Here is a 22,413-nt window from a genome sequence, read left to right on the forward strand (position 1 = left end):
AGTTTTTTTCACTTTTAGAAAGGTGACAATTGTCTTTTGCATGTTCAGGAATAACTTCATATTTAAGATGAAAGCCTAGGAGAGCAAGTAATGACCCTTTGTGACCCACATGGGGCCCCTTTTCCCCACAGCCTTCAATGAACCATCTTTGTGTAGCAGGAAAAAAATAATTCTCCTGTGACCATTGAATTTCTCCCCAGTCATTCTTGTGCAGCCAATACCTCTATTTTTGTGTTCCTAATAGTTATCTTAGCTGTACCAAGAGCAAAGTTAAACAGCATAACTCTACTAATAACAAATAGGCATAACAATCACTGGAACAGTGATTTTGGCTGTATTGAGAAGGTTCTAGAGAGAATTAAGCTTCAATGACCTGCAGTTCATCCTGGTTATCTCTGTTTTGATGGAAGTCAAGTAAAGAGAATCTTAGAAAGTCCATGTTTTAAAGGTTTTTCTTTAATGCTCTTGGATGGATAGCAGACCAGGGGTGAAATGCTACCGATTCAGACCGGTTCGTCTGAACCAGTAGTAAAAAAATGCTTTTAAAAGGTTTTTAAAAGTTCCAAAAATCACATGGTACGGCTGATTGTCACACAGCTGATCATCGAAACTTTTAAAAAACTTTTAAAGCATTTTTTTTACTATCTGTTCGCCCAAACCAGTGATAAAAAATGCTTTAAAAGGGTAAAAAAAAAGTTCCAAGGATCAGCCATTTAACAATCAGCTGTACCATGCGATTTGTATTTGCTAGAAATCAGGAAACCCTGCTTTCTAGCTAATCTAAATCAGGTGGCACAGCTGTTTTCCCTCTCGCTGTTCTACTTACCTTTGCAAACTCAGAAAAGGCTTCTTAGGAGCTGCGGTGTGCATGTGTGCAAAGCGAACCAGTAACAGACTTCAGAGCATTTGACCCCTGTAGCAGACTCTTGCTCATCATCCAAGTATGGGAAGCCTTTGAAAGGCAGAAACATTTTGTTTTGTCACTATAATCCTTATTTTCAAAAATATTATAGTACACCAAGAGAGAGGCTTAAGTCTTACCTTCACCGTAAACGTTCTGGAGGGAGGAATCTGTATAGCTGGAATTGAGTCTGGGTACCCTCAGGTAAGAAATGGGGAAGGGAATTTTTGCTTTCAGTGAAATACATAAAAACTAACTGAAACATATGCTATAAAATAATGAAAATAATCTGCCTAGAACAAATGTAATATGTAATTGCATGAAACAGTATAATTCAGCAGAACATTTTAAAGCATATTCCTATTAGCATATTTAAATAGGATGCAACATGGACATAGAAGCCTTCAGTGACCCCAGAACCATTAGAGGTAATGGGGTGTAAGTTTTAGTCTATGAATAACAGAAAACAAATTCCTGGTCAAAGCTGAAGCTGGAACATTTCCATTACTGCATCAGTATCAATAGAGGAAACATAACTAATACCACTTCTCATTTGCATAATAGATGAGAGAGCAGCAGCAGCTCCAGATGGCAGATCTGCACCTGGAGCCAAAAGGTTTTTCACTGAAATGTTGATGAGCACATGCATATATAAAGAGCATTTCAGTACAAAAAGATGGTGTGATAACTACTTTCAACAGGTCACAATTCAGAACCTCAGCAGATTCGTACACAGAAAGACTTTGGTTCAGTCTCTATGTACAACTTTAGGTAGAAAGTCTAAGAAATGTCTTTAATAGCTGATTATAGTGGACTGAACTAGATAGACCAGTGGTTTGTTCAATGAAATACAACAAACAGAATACAGAAGTAGAGATGAGGACTGGTTACCTTCAGTTTTATAAATAGTAGGAAAGCTCAAATATACACTATTATCATATGAATTAGGAATGACATATGCTTATTTACACAGACAAATTTGCCAAGTTCATTATTATTTGTGAACTACACATTGAATTGGACATGTCAATTTTGGCTTTTTATCTCCCCATTATTTGTTATGTTGTGCTACCCTCATGATTTCTTTCTTTTTTAAAACTAAAATCTATCTTGTTAGCAACAGCAGGGTAAATATAAGGACAATACTAGCTGACTAGCTGAGTTAAAGCAGTCATATACCTCATCCGATGGATGAAGAATTGAGACTGACAGATTATCCAAATCCAGAAAGTGAGATCTGAATAGGAAATCCTTATATTTTATCTGGTATTCACCAGATTTGTTATGTTCTTTGCCCATTTCAATTATTTTTATCTGCCTTCTTGCTCAAAAATAACCCTCAAAAGAGAGTTCACTTAATCTGCCAAAAACACACAGGTAAAAACTCTTATCATTTGTCTGTCTCCCTACTTCTCTCTCTGGTTCTCCCTCTCTCTCCCCCCAACCATCTGTCTAAAATATAGAATGCACAAACAGAAGATCAATGAGCTAATTATTGTCATCTGTATGTTTACTGGAACAATATGGTCATAACTTGAATTTGGAAGATCACCAGCAGTAGATTGTAACACTATAGCAATAGTTTTCTCCATCTCTTTCTTATTTGGAAACCAATCTTCCCAGAAGATTATCTACAAGATATCCAGCATATATCTCACAATGTTTTAACCTACTACATTTCAATTACTTTTTCAACTATATATTGCCATCAGTTATTATTATATTATTTTTTGTCACACAATCAGCCCACTGTTTAAATTGGGTTATACATTTTTGTCTCCCTATTGAGTCATTTTCAAGGACTCAAGATAAATAGATGTTGCTTGATGATCTTAAAGATATTTTTGCATGGTGTAAGCTGTTCCATGTGTGTGGCCAATGCTAAGTCCCCAGTAGGGCTATTTGATTTGATACACTGCTGTTTGTCATGGTGGTGAAACTAAAGAGGCAATATGACTGCATCTTATCATTGTCACCCATTTAGCACAGCCTAAGGAGCAAGTGTAGCTTAAAGAGTGAATTGAATTGAATTGAATTTATTGCACTTATATGCCGCCCTTTTCCCTGGAAGGGACTCAGGGCGGCTCACAATCCAAGTCAGGGAAGGGGATACAGATAAGGGATAAAAAGACAAACAAAACAATACACAATTTAAAAGCACACAACAACCATACCATTCGAGGGGGGGGGCAAAAGCTCTTTAGCCCCAGGCCTGTTGGAACAGCCAGGTTTTAAGGGCTTTGCGGAAGGCCTGGAGGGTGGTGAGGGTTCGAATCTCCACGGGGAGCTCGTTTCAGAGGGTTGGAGCAGCCACAGAGAAGGCTCTCCTCTGGGTAGTCGCCAGTCGGCATTGGCCGGCGGATGGAATTCGGAGGAGGCCTTATCTGTGGGATCTAATCGGTCTATTGGAGGTAATTGGCAGCACGCGGTCTCTCAAGTACCCAGGTCCAATACCATGAAGGGCTTTATAAGTGACGACTAGCGCCTTGAAGCGTACCCAAAGATCAATAGGCAGCCAGTGCAGCTCGCGGAGGATAGGTGTTACGTGGGTGAACCGAGGTGTACCCACGATCGCTCGCGCGGCTGCATTCTGGACAAGCTGAAGTCTCTGAATGCTCTTCAAGGGCTGCCCCATGTAGAGCACATTGCAGAGTGCTATGGATATGGGTATTCACTCCCCCCAAAACTATTCTAAGTAAAATTGCCTTGTGCAATTGACTATAGTAATTTTGTCACAACTAATAATGGTATCCAAATAGTGCTGACATTGGTATTACCTTTGCTTTCTTTTGCTATAGAATTTCTGCTTCAAATTTCAGGTCTTTATGTTTTGTGATTCTCTCCCCCCCCCCCCCCCCAATACCAGTTCTTCCTTTTATTCTGCTATTTTCAGAAAATGAATGTCCACTATTTGGATTTTATTTTATTTAATTATTTTTATTTTATTTATTTTTATATATTTTAATCAACAGCTGTAACTAGGAAACTATGAGTTATAATTTAGCTTTAGGCATTAAAGCTAAGCAGCTGATCTTGGACCATTCTTAGCTCAAGGAAACAATAGCAAATCTCTTCTGAGAAACTTTCCCAAGAAAACTGCAGGGACTTGTCTTGGTAATCTCTGAGAATCAGAACCCGATTGAATGGGAGAAAAAATAATTATTATTAACACATGTATTTCATACACAAACATTTTGTAGTTGGCATTCAAAAGTATCTGACATTTGATGTATAACCGGAAGTAATGTTTCCTATTGTAGTGATACTGAAAAGCAGTATCTAACAGATGCCATCAAACAATGCAACATTCACATTAAAACATGTTTTCATGGCTTTTTCAAAACTGGATTATATTTTGAATCATTACCCCAAATCCATAAGATATAGGATCCAAGGTGGCGCAGTGGCTAGGGTGCAGTACTGCAGGCCACTTCAGCTGACTGTTATCTGCAGTTCAGCGGTTCTAATCTCACCAGCTCAAGGTTGACTCAGCCTTCATCCTTCCGAGGTGGGTGAAATGAGGACCCATACTGTGGGGGCAATATGCTGACTCTGAAAACCGCTTAGAGAGGGCTGAAAGCCCTATGAAGCGGTATATGTCTAACTGCTATTGCTATAGGGCAGGCTATAAATATTGTTGAATAAATAAAAAAGAGTGAAAAATATAAATATTGTTGAATAAATAAATATTTTAAATACCTTTAATTAAGTCATTTAACATTTCTAATCCCTTTTCTGCTTTTCCTTACAAATTTGAACATCAGATTTAGGGGTAAAATCCAAATTTTTATTATTGTGTTCCTTAAAAATGAATAAAATAAAGCATGGCATAATGGAAGATAATTACATATATTATCCAAATTTTAAAAGTATAATATTCATGACTGCCTTTAAAAAGTAAATAAAGAAGGGGTCAAAATATTTTTTTTATTCAAAAAGATATAGAATTACTTTCTTCTGAAACTTCAAGCTTATTATTAGTAATTATTATTTTTATTATTTATGTTTATTTCTTCTATGTATATGTTTTTAATATTTATTTTAGGACCAAATGCAAGGGTTTCAGATGTTCAAAGTCCTTTCATGTGAAGCATATGAATCTTCTGATAATCTGATCCAAGATCTGATTATTAAGGCAATATTTGCCTTCTGACTTAATGTAAATACTAAAAAAACATTCACTTTTGTCTCTCCCTGCACACATACTTCTGCATAGATTGTCCAGTATTACTGTTATCTCTATCTCTAGTCTACACTAGCCAAGTAGTATAACCCTTTCTGGAACAAACTGTTTTCCCCCTGGCCCACAATGTTTCCATCTTCCATTAATTTCAGTTTGTATGTTTACAACCACCATAACAGTATTCCATATATCTCTTCAAAATTCCCTTTCCTTCTTTAGGAATAAAATATGGAAAAGAGAAAAAGAGAATCTGCAAGTAATGAGGCTGTCATTCTGTACTGCAGATGGCTTTGCACAATGATTTCATCCATATATAACAGAGCAAATGTTAATAGCATCTGAGGGAACAAAATCCCATAGCATTTACTTTGATATTATATGTATAAAATAAAACTGGATATATTATGTCATAGTGCCCACAACTACATCCTATAGAGATGGCCAAAACTTTATGAGAGAGTTGCACTTATATAGAGTTATACTTCCATTAACCATTACTTGATTGGAGTAATTTCTATTAAGGAAATAGAGAATCCATCCATGGATGAGCGTTAAAAAATTTAAGATGACAACCATGCTATAGAAACCTGCCCCTTGTTTATAAGTGTCACACATGCAACACATAAAGAGAGGAAGAGCTTCTATTGCATGGTTGGGTATACATATCTTGACTTTTTGATCCCCTTCTAATCATATCCATGCAGAAAAACCAGGCAATATTTTGCCTCTGTTTGAATGGACCTTAATAAAAGTTTCTTCAAAGACTAATTGAAGTCTTTGTTCTTAAACCTTCTTTAACAATGATGAGAAAGGAAATATTAAATATTAAATCAAATCATAAATACCATTTATGAAAAAAGAAGATCCTTAAGAATATCTATATATGGCCTGTCTATGATGGATGATTCAAATAATAAAAATGATAGGTTTTCTTATTTAACAGTGAATCCATTCTAGTCTGTCAAAAGCCTCAGTGAAGCCACCCTTCGGTTGATTTCTGAGACTAAGCAGAGATGGAGATTAGTTTAGTATGAAAGAATTTGCTTTATAGCAATGTGTATCTTCTGGGTACTGTAAGTAGGGATTTGCCTGTTTCCAATTATTCCTGCTGTCTTCTTACTCCACCTTGTTGTAATAGCTGTAAGGGTTCCTGAAATTAAAATAACATCATTTGAATTCAGATTTTAAAATAATAGCCTAGTTTTCAAGTGTTCTGCAACAGACTGACCCAATGAACTAAATTTGGAAAATCCAGGAAATCAGCAAAAATCAGGAAACTTTCCCAAAGTAAGACTAATAAGCTCAGAAAGCTGCTGCATCTAAAAACAACAGCCTATCATTTAGTCATTTAGAAAATGTTCTACAATTGTTCTTCCCATCAAAAAATGAATATGGGTTTGGTCTCATGAATGTGGATTCTATCTTGTCTTTTTTTAACCTTTACGGATGTCTCTCACATTCTGATCCATATTCAAGAAATTCAGGGGAGGGAGGGAGGGAAGGAGGAAGGAAGGAAGGAAGGAAGGAAGGAAGGAAGGATGGAAGGAAGGAAGGAAGGACCTTCCCTTTTCCCAAGAAGTAAAGGTGTGGAGGTCTTAACAGTGTTAGTTTTCAATATATATTTAGAAAAGAAGCATTCAATTTCAATTAGCTCTTTGGTATTATTAAGAAATAAATCCTGCATGGCAGAATTTATTCCCTTCATTCTAGGTTTGTTTTGTTATACCACATATTATTGCATCAAGTCAAGAACAAATTTTTCACTCTGCCTTTTACATAATTGCGAGAATGTTCCCATTGCTTCTTAGGAATTATGAGATCAGGAACCAATTTCTCTCAGTTGGCTGGCCAATCATTTAAATTTATACCTAAAATAGAAAGTTCTCTCTCACAATGGTAGAGTTCTTGGGTATTGTGGCCTATTGTTGTGGCAACACAACAAAACTTGTTTTAAATGATTTTTTTTTTAATTTTTAACTCAAGAAAAAAACTACTTCATTTATTTTACAAATTTTTAAGACACATTCTTGAAAAAAATCATGAAAAAAATGCAAGAAACATGCTCACTTGTATAAAAATATTAACTTCAATGATCTAGTCATTATAATGTTGATTTTTCTATGTGAATGATTTAATTCTCAGTGTAGGTTAGACTGGGAAGTTAAAAAAACAAATCCCAAAACAAGGCAAGGATGAGCCTCTTCTGTTTTCCTGTCAATAAAACTACAGGTCACAAAGTCATGAGGAGCTTTACAGTGGAAATTATTGATTATTTGTCCATTTATTGATATGCTGTCTTCTTCAAAGAGTTCAGAGTATGCCAAGTATGTTGCTAGGCAGCTATCCCAGCAAAGACATATGTCACAAATAATCAAGTGTATAATGGTAATTAGTACAAATAATTTAAAAATGCTTCTGCTACCCACAAACCAGAAAATCAACTCATTTTGTGTTGGAGGGATAAATTCCATAGGGGGGATGTACTGCTTAACATGTCTTTTGTAATTGTGATTCAAAGGAAAAATTGTGGATTTCCACTTCGACATTCTTATGCAGAGATCAAGTAGGTTTGAGTCATTATGGAGTTTTGTTACCGTAACCACATGCTGTATTTTATGTCAGCTCTGATCTCTGTTGACAGGGAGATTTTGCTATTTCAAACCTCCAAAATTATTTGAGGGTAAAATGTTAAAGCAAAATAGATTGTATGGTATCTCCTGGGATCATAGAGAGAAATTCCATCTCCAATACTAAGGAGTTTTCTCCCCCTTCTACTTTTTACTTACATGCTACCCCAAACCACCTAATAAATTTTTCATTCACACACTTTCCTTCCAAGCCAAACAGAAACATATCAAAGCATTCTTCAAGTGACCAGCTAATCATTGCTGCTGTGAATCTTCATCCTTTCATGATTATGAAATTCTCTTTTTCCCTATAGCAACAAGAGATAAAAATAAGGGACAACAATATAGCAATGTACCATTGATTGTTATTTTGAAACTATTGAAACAGATGGTATCAATAAAATTATACAAAGTTGCTGCCTGTTCCAGTGACAATTTCAAGCTAGGGATATTGGGAAGATAGAAAAGATGGTCATGAACTCTTTGAATATATGGTAGGTGACTTTGTGCCAGTCACTTTCTCTCAGTCCTAGAAAGAAGCAATGACAAACCACTTCTGAAAATTGTTGAAAAGCAAACTGTAGAAACTTGTTCAGGCCAAGAGTCAAGATTGACTTGAAGGCATGAAATATAACAAAGAGAAGAGACATCAGCCAGATGATCCCAGAAGAAGATGCAGCTACATCTTCCCAATAGGTGTCATTAGTTGATCCCTACAAGACTACAAAGTCTTCAGACAACATTGGCTAAGAAACAGAGATGAGTATTATCCTCTAGAATTGGATATGATTAAATAAGATAAACCTTTACCTTTATATTGGAATATTATCTGTTGGCCATGTATGATTGGACATACAAGGAATTTGTCTCCCATGCATAAGTTCTCAGTGTACACATGAACAACGAAATGATAGTCATAGATCATAAATCATAAGATATAATCACGAATCATAACATACAAGCAACAAGTGATAAATCATAAGATACCAATAGTAGGAAAGATGAGAAGATAAGAAGGATAATACATCCCTATACTACTAAAGGAGGAAATATCTTTAGGCATAAGACAGTGCTGTGGGAGTTAGGTGTTTAGCAGAGTGATGGCATGTGGAGGAAACTATCTTTATGTCTAATTGTTTTGATGCAAAGGAACTAGATGTTTACATGTTCTAAAATACCATTCCCCCACTCAAATATAAAGTAATGCTGAGTCTTTCTGGTTATTCAGTCTCATAATGGAGCCAGCATCATGGCCTTTTCTTTTAAGATAGCATAACAGTATAATATTCATGGATATAAAGAACAAAAAAAAATGCTTCTAAGCCTATGAAGTACCTGCATTCAGTAATATATTAGTAGTAAATCGGCTACTTCAGATAAATTACCAAGATAAAACAAATAGAAGAGAAATTAAAGTTTTCCCCTTTTAGCTTCAAAAGAGCCCATGTTGATAGGATGCTCTAGGCATTAAGCTTTACTGAGAAAGCTATCAGTATATCTTATTCATCTGCTCCCAGAATAGCATGATGAACCTGAAATTGCTCTGAACCAATAATGGCCTTTTGAATGTTATCTCTGTCAGTTTGATGCTGGGTGACCAAACTGATAGGATGTTTTATTCAATTTTAGTGAAATTGAACTTGCCTTGAAATTAGTTCTTGATTATAATTCTGTTTTTTTTAAAAAAAATCAATGAGAAACTACTGAGTATCATGTTTTCCCCAGAGGCTTTATGCTGTAGACAATTGCCATATTCTCCTTGTATGTGCAGTCCATTTCAATATAATGTATGCTGTAAAGAATAGCCTAATGCTAGGTTGAGTGATGCAAACAGTTGATGATTGCTTTTGAAATATCATACAGTAGGCACAGGACAGGGCTACTTTGATTATGATTGTACTGATAAAGCCATGGTTTGCTGAATATCTCTGAAGTGAATTAAAGGCAATGTAGAAAATAGTACAAGTTGAATCAATCAACCAACATACGTTAGGATGGACTAAGTCTGAGATAAGCAATGTTGCTCTAAAAAGAATTAATCTCTAATGGACAAGATATGACAATGATGTCAATAAAACAGCAGGGCTGAAATTTGGGGAGTACTTTTTGTTATTGTCTGGATTTGGTTTTAATTACTATTTGGAAGATTACTGTGGGATTGATCTGCATTTCAGCCCTTCTCTTTATGAAATCACCTAGATGAAAACTAGCAAATTGATGCCCAATTTCAGCACAAGATATTGGGGAGGGGAGGTGGACAAGATATGACCAGAAGGTACAAAATTCAGGCAACACTGCATGAAGCCCAGACTAATTGGTTGTCTACCCATGTTTTAAAACAATGTTAAATTAATGGAGTCTAAGCCAATGCCTGCTAATGCTGATGATACTCTGCTCACATTATTCTAAAGAAATTGGGAAAACAGCTATTTCAGTCCATGTGGATTCTGCTTCTGTAGACAACAGCATGTTGGAATTGATAGATCAGGGCCCTTGATCAAATAGAGTTTTGCTCTTAAATACAAGAAGTTGGAATATAACTTATATCAAGATACCATAAGACTGCACAAAGTTTTGGCTGTAGATCTCAGAACTTCTCCATGAATTGTGATTTTGAATGTGATTGATAAGGAATCATTAAATACCATTCAATTTATATAGATTCAGTGCATTTAATTTTTTAAAAAACTAAAAATTAAGGGTTTTTTTCTTTGCTCATCCAATTGTTCTCACCCACCATACTTTTTTTTTTTTGCGATGAAGTTCAGGATGCTCAAAATTTATTTTTACTATATCCTCTTGGAAGTGTTTGGAAGCTTCCTTTATTGTTGGAAGTGGCAGAGAAGAAAATTGCTAATGTTATTCTCCATTACACAATTTTGTATCATTCCCTGGTTGCCTCCTCTTTCCAGTTTGAAAATTGGAATGAAAAGAGTACCCTTGGAATTTAATTAATGCATGGAAAGCTAAGCATATTGTCTTGTAAATAAGTAAATGTAAAAAAAAACCATGTGCCGTGAAAATTAAATCAAAATGTACTTTGAAATTTTACAAGGAAATTATTGTCAGCAAACTGAATAAATAAAAAATACAGGATTATTTTTCAGGGTGTGATGTGGAACACCAATAGTGGACATTAGAAACTGTAAAGCTCAAATGACACAAAAAAATTCTACACTTGGAATGTGAACTTGAATCTTGCACAAAGGCAAAACATCCTTTTGAAAGGTCAGCCTCCTTAGCCTAATAGCCATTTCTCTTGCTTCTCACATAATGCCTTAGTACTAAAAGCCTTTCAAAGGAAAATGAGTTGCCTCCTTCATAAGTTTATTGTGCACACTTTGCAATCATGACTATGACACATTGTGTTCTCTGGGGCAATTGGTAAGCAAATTGCACTGTTGAACTAAAAGCACTGAATCACTTTTATGACACAACTGCACATAAATCCTACTGAGTAGTGGCTGAGATAGTTAGCAAAAAGTGGTGGTAAAAGTCAATGCACCACAGGGAATATACAATCTTTGTAAGCCCATTCTTTTGTGAAAGAAAAGATGACAAAGATGTACTTTTCTTAGAAGACAGAAGATTCCCGGCCTTCTGAAAACAAGAAAAGGACCTTTAGCATTCAATTTTTCATTTTGCAAAGTAATCTTCATCTGTAAATCTCAGAGTGGACACCTAATACAGCAGGAATTAATTGTTAAGCAACGCAATCTTTTATCAATGCTTAGATTAAAGTGTTTTGTTTTAATGGCAAGAGACTGCCTTCTTTATGTCTCTTATACACTGGTTATAAATTCTGCATTTATGCCTGTAACACCAGTTATGTCTTTCTAGAGTGATAATGGAAATGCATGGTTGCATTATTTCTCTTTCATGAAGAAGTAATTTGAGAAATTGAGTAATTAATTGAATTAATTAATTGAATCAGATTGAGTAATTTGAGCTGAAGAAACTTCTTGGATGAGAGACAAAATGTCTTCAAAGAAAAAACAGAAAGTCCAGTTGCATCTTGAAAGAGCACCTTTGGGACAACCATAACCTGGATGACTGAGAATCTCCATAGACATTGAGAAAAGAAGGTTAAACGAACAAAGTTGCATATAACAGAATCTTATAACTATAACAAAATATTATTCAAGATATTTTTCATAGAGATGAATTTTCAGATGCTAACATTTTAATCTTACCTGCATATTTTATGCATTTATTTCAGCCATTCAATCAATTTCTACCTCAGGTACCCAACTAAATCCCAGTACTGATAATAAATAGGCATTGAGACATATATTAGAGATATGAATGCTTTTGTCCATCGAGTGATATTTTAGTCTGAGGACATCCTATGCTTTCTTGTCCTATGATGATAGAGATCTTTCCTAGGTAAGATGGAGGCTGCAATTGAGAAGTGATAGTATTCACGACTGGTCTCTCAGCAAATGGCAAGTGTGTCTTAGTTTCAGTGACTGACTGTAAGAAAACAAAAAAGGAAAAGCACTGACATATTGACATGTAAGTAAAATAATCTCACTTTACTTAAAGGAAATTCCATTTTAAAGCTTTATGATTATATACTGATAATGTTGGCTAGAAACCAGGATTTGGTTGCTACCTGTGGCTTTTTGTTTAATAAATAAAATCCAGTCTTAGAACTCTATTTATTTCCCCCAGAATAAGTCTTCAATTAAGGCCTGTGAGAGCCTTTGTTCTTGGTCAGTTCCTTCCAATTCCAATGCAGTTGCTCCCTGACTACCAGTATAACCGTTCCAGTATATATCAAATAGTGAGTTGGAACTGTTCCATCTTTGCTGTTTTTCTATGCCAGTCATTCTATATGTCATTCCATATGCAAGATGGGAAGTGCAAAGAAGGAAGCCTCCTTGATCTTAGAGGAGTAACACTACTGAGACTGTAATTGTGGGAAGGAAATATCTATAGTGTTGTCTAAATTAGGCTACATCAGTTATAGCATTAATTCTACAATGGTTCCTAAAGGGGTTAGCCCCTCTCCCCATTGATTTTTTTAAAATTATTTTGAAGCAAATATTATGGTGAGATATTTGGCATAAGCAGAAGTGTTTAATAGTGTAATGGTAGAAGATGAATAACAGAGTTGGAAGGGACCTCAAGCAGAAGACCTTATACCATTTCAGACAAATAGTTGTCCAATCTCTTCTTTAAAATCTCCAGTGTTGCAGCACCCATAATGTCTTAAGGCGAGTCCTGTTGTCGACATTAGGAACTATAATAACCAATATTAGGAATTTTGGTTACAGAAATAACAATGGTTATTTACTTACTGTAAATAACTGCTATTGCTGTAACCATAGTTCCAATATTATTTATTCCTCATTTATAAATAGAAGAGATCCTTGACACCAACTCTGCCCAGTATATTGCCCAGTATATTTCTCATTATTAAATGGATAAATGTTCTTGATTAGATTTGCCCTTATTTTTTTTCCTCACTATATTATGAGGATCCAACAGTATGATTTGCTTATTTTTCAATATATTCTACAAATGGTAAAAACTGATCATTTAAAATAACAAAATGTTATGAGAGCAAATGCAAACAGAGAAGCTTATTTTTTTCTCTGGTGAAGAGTCATGCCATCTGCCCTTCAATTCAATCTAAGATCTTTTCGCTTATTTCCCCCACTGATTGAAAATGTCAGTTCTTGCACCCATTGAGAATCTGGAAAGCGGAACTCAGAACTACAGCTACTAGAAAAGGAGTATTATGGTGCTTTGTAATGCTTTTCAGGAGACAGGGATGGTGGGAAGATGATGTGGGTCACCTGTACAGAACAATGTAGTGAGGGCTCACATAGGCTCATGCCTTCATCTGGCCTCTTTCTGGCTGGACCAGTGGTGGGTTACGACTGGTACTCCCCAGTACAGAGGTACCAGTGCCTGCCGGGAACACCAGCTACTGTTCCAGTACGGTGTTCCGGAGGGCCCCCTGCCCATGCTCCTTACCGCTATTTGAGGTTTTCAGGGCTCCTGCACACAGGATGTACGGCACCTGCGCAATGCTCCACCAAGCATCTGGAGCATCACTGAGGCATCACAAGCGTTAAGTATGCATGCACACACTGCATGTGTGTGCGCATGTGCTGCATGCGTTCATGTGGCGAACGCCCAGGTCCGTTGCACTGTACCGGTTACAATGGGATCTGGAACCCACCACTGGGCTGGACCCTGTGCAAACTCTTACTTAAAATGTTTAAATACTAATAATGTGCATATCTGTATCAAGCAAGTCACCCTGCTATTACATTAAATCAGAAATAATATATAAGTTTAAAAATGCAAGAATAAGAAAGACTACTTGGTAACAGCAAATAACGTGCTTTTTGTGTCTCTTTACTGACATCCATGATTGTGTGTATTTTTGTAACCCAGATCTGGTAATTTAACCAAAGGGACTTTATTAGAGCCGAGGTGGCGCAGTGGTTAAATGCAGCACTGCAGGCTACTTCAGCTGACTGCAGTTCTGCAATTCGGCTGTTCAAATCTCACTGGCTCAGGGTTGACTCAGCCTTCCATCCTTCCGAGGTGGGTAAAATGAGGACCCGGATTGTTGTTGGGGGCAATATGCTGACTCTGTAAACCGCTTAGAGAGGGCTGAAAGCCCTATGAAGCGGTATATAAGTCTAACTGCTATTGCTATTAGGAGAGAGCAGTATTTTCAAAGTTAAGAAATGCTCCTATAAACTTACAAGCAGGTTAATTTTTTTGGGGGGGGGGCGACTCTACACAGTTGGAATGGGAGAATCCCTCTTTCCCTTTATTTTACTTTTCCAATACCTGCCATTTTTCTCCACAAATGTATTGACCACCTGTACTGAATAATAGGCAAAATGTCCTAATGTGACAGTGTCATTTGCTACTGACAACCTTGTAATTAAACATATGTATTATTCAACTTGACATTGCTATGTTCATTTTTGGCTATCATAGCTATCATCTAAATCCACTCCCATATTTTTATTCATAATCTTGTCAATACTATTTCAGATATTAAATTCATCAGTTACAACAACGGCAGCATAAGAATTTACAAATGTTCCATTAAGCACTCAAGAAAAGGCCAATATCTGTCAGAATAACATTTAGAATTATATGCAGGAAGAGAATCATTAATTACTGTTAAAGTCATTCTAGTTGTTGCTGTAATCTTAATGAGAAAGGTTGGGAGTGATTCCAACCTATTTAAATATTCTAAGTGAATGTTCGATTTCATGGAGACAACTATAACAAGACTGCAGGTCTGTCTTAATATTAGCATGTTTTCCAAGAAAAAAGGAGAGAAGAACTTATTTAAATACTTACCATCTGCTAAAATGTATAAAATAAATCTGGATTGATAGGAATTGATATTTTTGTAAAATCTTTGATTAAATATCCTCAGTTTGTATACTTGAGTCGAATGATAGTTCCACCAATATTTTAGAAATGAGATACCTATAATTATAGATATTAATTTGATAAAAAAATATGGAGAAAATACATGTAAAATTTATTTTAATAAAAACAGGGGCTTAAGCAGAGACTGATAAATATTTTTGGAAAAGAAGGCAAGATTTAAGTGTGGATAACTTGTATCTTAAATCATTTGGTTCATAAATCCACACAATTTAACAAGGGAGGTTTGCTTGTTTTCCTTACTGATCTTGATTCAATTGACAGAAAACTTCTTTGGAAGAATTCTGGATTTTCTGTTCATACATCAGCTTTAATATTTCACCTGTGTCTTATTACTGAACACAGAAATTTGATTGAAATTTATTTCTTATAATACCAGAAGTGGTATTCAGCAGGTTCTGACCAGTTCTGAAGAACTGGTAGTGGAAATTCTGGGTATTTCAGAGAACCGGTAAATACCACTTCTCACTGGCCCCACCCCCATCTATTCTCTGCCTCCCAAATCCCAGATGATCGGAAGGAATGGGGATTTTGCAGTATCCTTCCCCTGTCGTGCCCACTAAGCCATGCCCACCAAGCCACACCATGTCCACCAAGCCACATCACATCCACCAAGCCACACCCACAGAACCGGTAGTAAAAAAAATTGAATCCCACCATTGTATAATATCCTTTTTAAACCAACATTACCCAATGGAGGAATGAAACAAGATTATTCATCTATCCAGACCAAATGTTAGTTAATTACATTACACATGGTCCTCACTTAACAACCACTCATTCACCATTTGAACTTGGGATGGAAGTGAACAAGTGGTACAGGTTCTCAAGGTTCCACTTATCACAGCATTCTCATGGTCACATTGTCAAAACACGGGTCATGGTGCCTGGCTTGAGATGATGACATTGCAGCATCCCATGGCCACATGGTCACCATTTTCAGGTTTCTTTGCTGATTTTCTCCAACTAAAATCAATGGGAAGAAAGTAGGAAGTTGCAAATGGCAACCATGTGACATCCTCAGTAAACAGCTTGCAGTGATTTGCAAACAACAGCAACCTAGAAGTAGCAGAACAACCATAAGCAATGTGATCACATGATGTGACACTTTACCACTTTGCAATGGAAATTGTGGACCTAATTGCGGTTGTACATTTTAGTTGATGGGCTACAGACAGTATATGTTGTCTTGCCAGATGGTCTCTGCAGAGCTTAGCTTGTGAATGAGCACAATTGGCAAAGCTAGATCTTCATGCTCTTTCAGAAGGATAAGAGGGTGGTGCAGATCTCACTCTGGGTGAGATATAACCATTGATAAAATTTATAGATTAATTTATATATTCTCTATCTTTGTAAAATGCCCTGAGTGAACAAAGCCACAATAAGCACTGAAGGTGCTAATCTTCAATATCTACGGGACCATCTGGTAAAACCAGAGTTTCCTTTTTCATTTGATTTTTAATTTTTTAATCATTTTTGTGCTCTTTGTAACATTGCTTAGCCTGAAAGGGAAGTGCAATGATGGATATATATGACAATGTGCATATATGTATGCATTATTTTATTAATCATTTGGCTCAGGAACTAAGTGAGCTACATTTCTTTCTTCAAATAAGAAATATTTCTCTTTTACTCTATGCATAAATGATAAAAAACAGGTGAATGTAAGTGGCAAGTACAAAGTATTCAGCTGTGGGAAACAAAGATTTTCTAGATCCATAAACAAGTTGCCAGTAAACTTATTCACTGGAGATTGAAATGAGTCTACATGAATCTGTTTGTTCTATGCAGTTAACTTAGAATTCCTGGCCTCCAAATAAGAAATGAAATGACATGCTGCTACTCTTAAAGAAAACAAGGAAAAAAGGGGTAAATGGATGGCTACATTTTTACTGCCCTCCAACTCAGAAAGAACATAGGGAGATGATAAAACTTTAAAAGATTTTTACCCAATTTATAACACTGTTTCAAATTTATTTTTCCCATAAAAACATGTAATAAAAAAGCTCCACCTATTTCTAAGAAAAGCATTCTCACAGGAGGCCAGCTAGTATGCTGCATAACATATAGACACTAAGCATATACTTGTGTTCACAGATAGGATAGGAAATGCAGATGGGACTGAAATGAAAGTCCTCTCTGTAGTACCATAGTAGTAGTAGTAGTAGTCGTAGTAGTAGTATTACTTGCATTACTTGCATTACTTGGCGGTGGGAGGAGTAACATCACGCCGGCTGCAACGGTGGTGGCTTTTGGCTTTTCTACCTGGCTTATCTACCTGGCTTATCGAACTTTTTCTACCTGGCTTGTCGAACTGCCTCATTGGGGCTGTGTGAGACCATCATCATCTCGGAGGGAGAGAGAACGTATCGGAGCAGTGTGGGGACTGAGCAGAGTGGATGGGTGGCTTCCCCCGACGCTGCATCAGCCCCTCCGGATGGCCCCTTTTTCCATCCAGCCTTACTTCCCTCCCAGCATTGCCTCCTCCCTTCTTTATCCCTGCCCAGTCAGGTGGCTCCCTGGACGCATTTTACTTCCTGCCTCCCTTTGCTGCGGTGAGGCTCTGCCTTGTGTCTTCCACGTACCATCTGGCGCCCCCTTATGGTGGGTTTTCAACTTCCAGCCACATCTGATTGTGGTGTTTGGTTACCCAGACTTGCTAGCTAAGTTCCATCTGCCTTTGGTCCTGCTATCTCAGTTTCATCTGGTTCCAGACCTGCTAGCTCAGCTTTATCTGGCTTCGAGTACCATCAGCATCACTACCTACCATTATTATTCTGGGAACTCTATTTGGAGCAGCACTGGTGGAAGAAGGCCTCCTATCACCTTTATTTATTCCGGACTCTTTGGACTTATCCAGACCAACAGAAGAGGGGAATACGAACTACCACACCCCCCCCCCCGCATACCTTCTCCGGACTATAACTGGACGCTAATCACAACACCTATTTTAATTACTTCAATTATGGAGAGCCATTTGGCCCTATCTGGACTCGCTTTTTAACAACGTAATAAGTGCGCAATTCTATTTTTTCTTCCTTTTCCTATCTCTTTTTCTTACTGTGTTTGGGATATGTTAGGAGTATGTATGAGATTGAATGAATGATCCCACTTTTTATCATTATTATTGTTGTATTTCTGTGTTTTAATCACCATGTGGGGACTGTTTGAGTGAGTGAATGAGTATGTATGATTCGGAGGACCTGGTGGGATCTGCGGGGGCCACCGGGGTGGTTGGGGGAACTACATCCACGGGAGAGGGTCGGAGCATTGCGGTCATAACAGGGAGAGGCAGATACGGCGGGGACTTTAGGGCTGGCCATTACCGGGGAAGGAGGGCTCGCTATATCACCACGCTGAAGGCGGCGGTGGTGAGACCCCTCCTGAAGAAACCGTCCTTGGATCCAGCAGTTCTTAATAACTACCGTCCAGTCTCCAACCTCCCCTTTGTGGGGAAGGTTGTTGGGAAGGTGGTGGCCTTCCAGCTTCAGCGTACCTTGGAGGAAGCTAACTATCTTGACCCCTTCCAGTCTGGCTTCAGGCCCGGTTACAGCACAGAAACCGCTTTGGTCGCATTGACCGATGATCTCTGGAGAGCCAGAGATGGAGGCCATGCGTCCATCCTGGTTCTCCTTGACCTCTCAGCGGCTTTCGATACCATCGACCATGGTATCCTTCTGCGACGACTGCGGGAGGTGGGGGTGGGCGGCACTGTTTTGCAGTGGTTCTCCTCCTACCTCTCGGACAGGTCGCAGTTGGTGTTGGTGGGGGGGCAGAGATCGTCCCCGAGGCCCCTTACTTATGGGATGCCACAGGGCTCGGTCTTATCCCCCCTACTATTTAACATATACATGAAACCGCTGGGCGAGATCATTCGGAGGCACGGGATAAAATACCATCAATATGCAGACGATACACAGTTGTATCTGTCCGCCCTGTGCCAACTCAATGAAGCGGTGGAAGTGATGAACCGGGGCCTTGAGGCTGTTAAAGACTGGATGAGAGCTAACAAACTGGTGCTCAACCCGGAAAAGACCGAGTGGCTGTTGTGTTTTCCTCCCAATAATTTGGCTAATGTTCCATCAATCAGGCTGGGGGGACAAAATTTATACTCCTCAGACAGGGTCCGCAACTTGGGAGTCCTCCTGGACCCACAGCTGAGTTTTGACCATCATTTGTCAGCTGTGACCAGGGGGGCATTTGCTCAGGTTCGCCTGATGCGCCAGTTGCGGCCCTACCTGAACCGGGAGGCCCTCACAACAGTCACTCGAGCCCTTGTGATCTCTAGGCTGGAATACTGCAATGTGCTCTACATGGGGCTGCCCTTGAAGAGCATCCGGCGACTTCAGCTAGTCCAGAATGCGGCCGTGCGAGTGATCGTGGGCGCACCACGGTTCGCCCACATAACACCCATCCTCCGTGAGCTGCGCTGGCTACCTGTTGATCTCCGGGTGCACTTCAAGGTCCTACTTACCACTCACAAAGCGCTCCATGGTAGTGGATCTGGCTATTTGAGAGACCGCCTTCTGCCAATTACCTCCCTGCGTCCCATCAGATCGCACAGGGTAGGCCGACTGGCGACTACGCGGAGGAGAGCCTTCTCAGTCGCAGCTCCGACGCTATGGAACAATCTCCCCATGGAGATCCGCACCCTCACCACCGCCCAGGCCTTCCACACGGCCCTCAAGATCTGGCTATCCCGTCAGGCCTGGGGATAAAAATCTTAGTTTGTCCCCTCCCGAATGATGAATGAATGTTGTGCTTTATTTTTAATATTATGTATTGTCTTATGTTTTTTGTCTTTGTACCCCCCTCCCCGTGTTTTGTAAGCCGCCCTGAGTCCCCTCAGGGAAAAGGGCGGCCTATAAATTATAATAAACACTCTAAACACTCTAGTAGTAGTAAGTGGTAGTAGCAGCAGCAGCAGCAGTTGTAGTAGTGGTAATTTGGAAGTTAAAACCTGGAAGAATCAGGATAAAGAAAAGAAAAATTGTTTTGCATAACTTGTAATGGAACTTTGAAATTTTCTACCATGAGATAATGGGCTGTTCACTATCTTAACTGGCTTTAAAAAAGTATTGGAGCAATAAATGGAAATCATAGGGATCAACAGTTATTGGCATTGATGGACTTATAACTGCCTCTGAAGTCTTCTGCTGGGAGAGTAGTAGATTTATTTGTGCAATTGTAGAATTTTGTCAACTCTACAGGATATCCCAAACTGGGAAACCAATATCATGTAGATCAGGACTATGTTTCCTGGAACAGCTAAAGTAACAGAATCTTCCAAGTCTGAATATGCTCCTCTCCCCTTTCTTTTATCTTCATGTGTATCTCAACTAGTTTTTTGGCCCAGACTCAAGAATGGCTTATCTGATCATTGCCACGGTAGTAGCTCTTTTCCTGTCCTTTCAGGCCATTTTGTACACCCTCCACAATTGCCACTGTGAAACCAGACTGCCAAACTAGATGAATCACGGATCTGATCCAGCAGGGATCTTAGGTATGCATCAGATCTTCACTAAAATGTCTTCACTTTTGAAAGAAATATCAAAAGCATTTTTTCCTTCAACAAATTGAATGAGAAAACTTAATTGAGAAAAGTGCAAGGGAACTTTTCAGCAAAGTTGAGGTTTGCACTTATGATGAAGATTTATAAGATTCCTATGATCTTTAATGGCAGTATCAGATAAGTCTTCTCTGCTGACAGTAGGTTTCTGTCAGTGGACAGAAAGGGTAGAAGATGATCAATTATCCCCACTCTGTCCTTGTAGCCTACTGTGGCTTCTCATTTTAGAAGGAAAAAGAAAAATGGTTGAAAAATCAGTCCTCTTCCTGTTTTATACATTGTATTTCTCCTTAGATCATCTCATAAACTTTTGATACAATTTTATTTTTAATAAAGATTAAATTAATACCATAGATTGTGAGGACCCTCTTATCCTAATGGTATCAATATATTGGCACAAATTTTGCCTTATGTTATGAAATGTGAATTCTAATTTCTGAACATTTATTTACTTACTGCTCACTTGTTCCTATCTGTCTGCTTGACTAATTTTCTTATTAACCCTAATCTTTTTTCACCAAGATATACAAATCCAACAGGGGAGGTGATAGACAAACAAAGCGACCTACATAATCTGAAATCTTAATTTGAAAATGAAACTCGAGGAGGTTTAGCTAATTTTAAATTATTCCTGTCGACAGTCTTAACTAATGGCACAATAAGCATCAATAGTAAGCTAAATGGTGAACTGCCATTTAATTTCCTAAAAGTATCCCCAATGTGATATTATTGTGGGAAATATAAATTGTACTTCAACTAAAATTAAAACCCAAGTGCTTTGGGGTTTAGGAGCATACCCACATTAGGCCTCTGAAGTTAGGTATAGACAATGATGGTCCATGCTAAAATTTATCCAGAAACCTTTAATGATTTGAAATCGGTATGAAGTATAATTAATCATCTGAACAAATGAATTATTCAACTTCTTCTTTTCTTTAGATGTTGATCAAGTTCATTGAACACAATCTGACCAAGGACAGTTCTGGGAATGCAGCCTAGCAAGTTTAACACCCAGAATTTTTTTGGAGCCTAAGTCTTTTCTTTTTGGATCAAATTTTGTGTCTATGTTCTCACATTCACTCAGTTCTTGATTCATTAGTAAAAATAGTTCAGATTCTTTCGTGTATTGAATGCACAGAGTGAACTGGAGAGAAGTGTGAAATGAAAGAAAAGTTTTAAAGAATCTTCTGAACAGACACTTGGACGTTGCCAACAAAAACAAAAGAACATTAGAGCACTAAAAGAATTTTTTTAAAATGCTATCTGTCCAAGGACAACAATATATCAAGGGAAAATAATTCTCTTTGTCCTACCTTGGGGTTAAATGCTCACGGTGCCTGGATAAGCTTGCATTTCTTTTGTGCTTGGTATGTCTGTGAATGTTTTATGAATGTAATTGAGCTTAGGAATCAAGTTTCTGAGACAGACACAATTTATTCTGAAGAATAAAAATACCAGCAGAAAGTTATTGATTTTGGAAGAATCTACACCTTGTGAAAAATTAACCAGACATTCCTTCCAAATCAATACGATTATCCCTGCTGCTTCAGGACTACTTAATCGGATCCAAAGAAAGCTCCCAGTGCTTAGTCTGTATATTATTGCCTTGGAAGTAGCATTAGAAACTATTCTGACTCTCATTTGCACTTGTCACCAAGTCTTTTTTTATTATTATTCATCCTTTAAAACAGATCTGAGA

General features: G+C 37.9%; 1 long non-coding RNA gene across 1 annotated transcript; it reads right to left on the reverse strand.

The window, feature by feature from the left end:
- Positions 1–7,189: 7,189 nt before the first annotated feature.
- On the reverse strand, positions 7,190–22,099 carry LOC148049739 (uncharacterized). The gene is made up of 4 exons (XR_015698248.1): positions 22,028–22,099; positions 15,053–15,184; positions 11,905–12,184; positions 7,190–8,019 (listed from the first exon to the last, which is right to left on the reverse strand). It is a non-coding gene; the product is annotated as an uncharacterized LOC148049739 (long non-coding RNA).
- Positions 22,100–22,413: the final 314 nt, after the last annotated feature.

The sequence above is a fragment of the Thamnophis sirtalis genome, unplaced genomic scaffold (genome assembly GCF_051295495.1).
Source record: "Thamnophis sirtalis isolate CommonGarterSnake01/CBP01778 unplaced genomic scaffold, rThaSir2_p1.2 scaffold_1, whole genome shotgun sequence".
Lineage (NCBI taxonomy): Eukaryota > Metazoa > Chordata > Lepidosauria > Squamata > Natricidae > Thamnophis > Thamnophis sirtalis.